The 5,200-nt window shown below is 31.3% G+C and overlaps 1 long non-coding RNA gene across 1 annotated transcript; it reads right to left on the bottom strand.

Moving 5' to 3' along the window:
* Positions 1–426: 426 nt before the first annotated feature.
* On the bottom strand, positions 427–1,180 carry LOC149229667 (uncharacterized). The gene is made up of 2 exons (XR_016247311.1): positions 1,018–1,180; positions 427–772 (listed from the first exon to the last, which is right to left on the bottom strand). It is a non-coding gene; the product is annotated as an uncharacterized LOC149229667 (long non-coding RNA).
* Positions 1,181–5,200: the final 4,020 nt, after the last annotated feature.

Genomic DNA, 5,200 nt, shown 5'->3' with positions numbered 1-5,200 from the left:
ACAATGGTATGATATTGTCCACTTTGGGCCTAAGCCCTCATGGATTTGCTTTTGGACTTACCCCAAAAGGCCTCATACCAATGGAGATATTTGTCCATCCTTATATATCCATGATCCTCCCCACCTCTAGTCAATGTGGGACTTTGGTCGTATACCCAACAAGACCGACTGAGCAAGGAGTCGAAACTCGAATTTAAAACAAAAATGACAAGGAGGAAACTACTTATACTTCATGAATAAACATGCATAATAGTCATCAAACTATACTGAGCATAATACCATCATTCCGAGGGAAAAACCTAGAAAAGCATCGACCATTTCTGACAGAGAACATTAAGATAGAGTTTCTAATATGTAGAAATAAGAAAAACGCTCGTACAACCAAGGACTTCAAATCCAAGGTAATAACCCTCATAACAGTTCATAAACTCAACAAGGATAATAATCTGTGTATAACATTGTACAAAAATCCAGTTTAACAATTATACATCCAAAAATTGAAAGAACTGGCGAGGAAGGCCTATGACCAAAGAAATTCGATCCAAAAATTCTATTCAACATGGGTAACAAATTTCGATAGAAATTCCTTAACTCTCATAGCTCAATACAACTAGATGTCACAGACCCAGGTACCAGAAGTAATTTCGAACACAGTATCCACATTACCCGAAGGCCAAAAGAAGGTTTGGTGTGCAACCTTGGAGTCGGTTTCCGGAAGGGAGCCTCACCCTCGAACACCCATTTGCATGCGGGTTGAAGCCTTTCGCGGAACCTGGCAAAACCCACAAACTCTTTAATATAATTACGAGTACAAATTATAGAAATGGATGCAAGATTTAAGTTACAAAAAAAAACCTATACATGGACTGGGGGTTGAAACCATGAAGCGGTGCCTTTGGAAACAGAACTTGAAAACCCTCCTTGCAAGTCTGGCAGGTAAGGCGAATGAAAGCATAAACATGACAGAGAAACCTGAGTAATGGTGCAATGAAACGGGAAGCTGAGGAGCGAAGTTACCTATGCATAGGAGCTGAAGTTTGGAGCTAGGGAACGATACTAGAGATATAACAAATGACGGAAAAACAACTCTCGAGCAAACAAAAAGTGTAAAGAAACCCTCGCCGCCTTTGGATAGGGCTTCATAGTAGTATACTGTCGATGAGGGAGTGTTGCGTTTGAGGTAGAGCTAACAGCTGGAAGGCATAATGAAGGTTCCAAAGCCCTGGTCCCACCAACTCACGGGTAGCCAGGACCATTAATTAAGATCTCATTATGATTTGTACCTTAAGGACATATATTAATGTAATAACCAAAATTTCGTATGTTAATATAAGATTCGATGTATGGTCCTCCATGTAGGTGCGACAAGTGTATCAACACACAAATATGTAATAAATAAAAAGTATCCATGATTTAAGACTGCATGCGTAAAATTTTTTTATCGAGGTAATTTCTTTGGTTCAAGAGATATGACACAATACTATTTTCAAGTAAATGTGACCCGATTGTCGATCGTGGGTTTTCAGAACCACGTGCATACATCCCCAGTGGTGAGTTTTCGGCGAATAAAATTTGGAGTTGTCTTGAGTGGGTCTTTTTGGAAGTTTTTTGATGGGTTTTCCCGATCAAATTTCTCTAAAATCCAGCATCAATTTATTAAAATCACAATCTTGATGGGTCATCCCTGCACAATCAAAGCGTCCTAGGGGTTTTTCACAGTGCTGAATCCAAATATGCAGTTAAAAAACCAGTTTAAATAACACAAATCAAGATTTAACCTCAAATTTTTCCGTCGGATTCTATCACCAGAAAGTCCAGAAAATGGCACTAAAGACAACTCCATAAAATTTCAATGCCTCTTTTGTTGAGTAACATAATGACAAATAAAACGCCGGAAATTTGGTAAATATACATTTCCATTTGTGATATATATGGGAGGGTAAGGTAGGGTAAGAATTTTGAATTTGTTGAAACTTAGTTTAATTGTCAAAAAATATAAAAATTTAAATTATGAATTTAATAATTTGAATAATTTTTTCCAATGAAATAGATACTTGGAAAATTTTAAATTTTATTTATTGTAATTATAATTATTAATGTTTATAAAAATTGTATAATTTTACTACAATAGAAAGTTTTAAGGTTCTTAAATTGAATTGTATAACCATCCTTATTTGTAAACATTGGTTTAGTATTAATTTAGTTAAAATTAATTTGTAGAATTGGTAGTCTAAATTTAATTTATTTTTTTTAATAAATTTATTAATATGAAATATATGTTTAAAGAGTTAAATATTTTTAATAAATCTATTGAGATTTATTTTTAAAATGAAAATTTAAATTTTTAATTCACTAAATTTTTTTAATATAAATATAAACACATAAAATATTAATTATATAAAAGTGTATTTAAAATTATATATATATATATATATATATATATATATATATATAATTAATAGTGTATTTAAAATTATATATCTATATATATATATATATATATATATATATATATATATATATATATATATATATATATATATAAACATTTCTATTAGTAATATTAATTATTATAAATAAATGACTCTAAATAAATATACAATTAATAAAATTTATTAATTTATGAATAAAAATTGAATATGGTTAACTGTAGTTGAATTTGGTCAAATATGCTCAACCATGTTCAACCATGGTCAATCAATGTCAACCAGCGTTTATCATGATCAACGTGTTCAACGATGATCTTCTACAATCAAGCATGCTCCACCATCATCAACCATAGTCATAGTGGTTAATCAATGTCTCTGCAGTGAATCATGATCAACGATGGTTAATCATGCTTGAATATGGTCGACTATGGTCAATGTCTTTATAGTCAACCATAGTCAACAATTGTCAACGATGGTCAACGATGATTAACCATGGTTGAATTTCATCAACCATGATCAACCTTGATTAAAATCTCTTTCATCATGATCAACTATGATGGTTTTGACCATGGTGAACCATGTTTTATAAAATCAAACATGGTCAACCATGATCAACCATGGTTGAATGTCGCATTGTGACAAAGATTGTCTCGATACGAAAATCAACCATGATCAATCATGGTTAACGATGATCAACCATGGTCCAACGTCGCATTGTGACAACTATTGTCTCAATATGAAAATCAATCATGGCCAACCATGGTCCAACATTGCATTTTGACAAGGACTGTCTCAATATGGAAATCAACCATGGTCAACAATATTTATTTTAGGGTTTGAAATATTTATTTTAAGGTTTACATAAATTGGGTTTATAATTTTTATCCCTTCGGTTTATTATTCCCTTAGGTTTATAATATCAATTACTTGGGTTTATTAATCTAAGGGTTCATATTCCTAGGGTTTAATATTATTCACTTCGATTTATAGTCCCTTGGGTTTCTAGCATTAATCCATAGGGTTTATTTTCCCTTGGGTTTGTAATATCAATCATGGTCAAACATGGTCAACCATGTTTTATAAATTCAATCATTGTCTCAACCATGGACCAACGTCTATTATGACAAAGATTGTTTCAATATGATAATCACCGTCAACCATGCTAAACCATGGTCAATCATGGTAAACCTTGGTCAACCATGGTTAACCATGTTTTATAAAATCAAACATGCTCATCCATGGTCAATCTTGGTCAACCATGGTCGAACGTCGCATTGTCACAAGGATTGTGTTGATAATAAAATCAACCATGGTAATCATGGTCAACCATGGTCCAACGGCACACTGTGACAAGGATTGTCTCAATATGAAAATCAACCATGGTGAACCATGTTTATTTTAGTGTTTATAATATTTATCTTAGGGTTTATATATCTTGGTATAATAATATTAGTCCCTTGGGTTTAATATTATTCCCTTGGGGTTCATAATCATGTATATTATCTATTGGATCATGTATTAGTGAAAAATATTCACATATTATCATATCTTGGCTATTGATAATTTAAAAAATTAAATTTCCTTAAGCCCAATTGCTAATATAGTTAACTATTAATAATATTATTATTTTTGAATTTAAGTTTCTGTGATCCATATTATAATTGTTAAGCTATATTTTGGTGAAAATCAAATGAGAAATTTGTTGACAATGTGTTTCAAACCATTTAGTGTGATTCATCGTATAGAGATTTAGATTATTAATAAAATTTATTATTATTAAAACAATTTTTTTTATTAGTAGAAATTATTAAACTTTTATTGTTTAAATATTAACACTAAAACATATTAAACTTTATAAAAATACATAATTATGCATCAAATCTGATTAAACATTAAATTATAAATATCTTATTAGTATAAAACTTTATTAAAAGATTATTGCTAAAATCTTCATCTTAAACCTTGTTAATGTCCTTGTGCCATAAGGTCATAAACTTCTCGTGTCATTGCTTATCCAATCGTGGGGAATACCAGGGTAGACAGTAGTTCGCTTCTTCTGTCAAATTTGGGCGTGCAAATGGTTGTGGCTATTGATAAAACTGATCCCATCTTGCTCTTCCCATGAGTGGATTAAGCTTTCTCATGGTCATTTCTGATTGATATAATCCTTTATTATTTACCCTGCCACATTTTCATCTCGCTGCACATTCAAATTGTGTTAGTTAAATATTTCACAGACTGCATACATATTTAACATTAGGTAACGCAAGAAAACCATGTTCAGATGCAATTACTGAAAAGAATAAATGTTAAACATACTCTCTCGAAAGATAAATATATTTCCCAGTAGGATTTCACACTCATACTGAAGCACATGAGCATTTCGATTAGAACGTATATGGTGGCTAAAGAAAGGATCAATCCATCACAATCAGGGTTGGAATTTGGGTTTCTCTTTACCCATCATACAATTTTTTTTTGACGTTTTGGGTCTTTAGGCTTCCCGTCAAGAAACGTTATGTTTAAAATTTTGCCCGTCAAGAGAGTGATGTTCTCATAACACAGATTAACCTTTCACTAATAAAGATTTGATTAAAAAATTACCATTCAATAACATAATTATGTTAAAGAATTTCATATATTTATCTCAATGAAAAAACCAAAATTTGAAAAAACTCAATTGTGGAGGTTTCAACAAAAAGTGTTTGAGCATTTGAAATTTTCTTATTAAAACTATATAGTTAGTCTTAAGTAAAATACTTGATTGTTAG

The sequence above is a fragment of the Pinus tabuliformis genome, chromosome J (assembly GCF_031772625.1).
Source record: "Pinus tabuliformis cultivar Carrire ecotype Pingquan chromosome J, CPIR1, whole genome shotgun sequence".
Taxonomy (NCBI): domain Eukaryota; kingdom Viridiplantae; phylum Streptophyta; class Pinopsida; order Pinales; family Pinaceae; genus Pinus; species Pinus tabuliformis.
The sequence above is the reverse complement of the archived record's forward strand: the minus strand, read 5'-3'. Positions and strand labels throughout refer to the sequence as shown.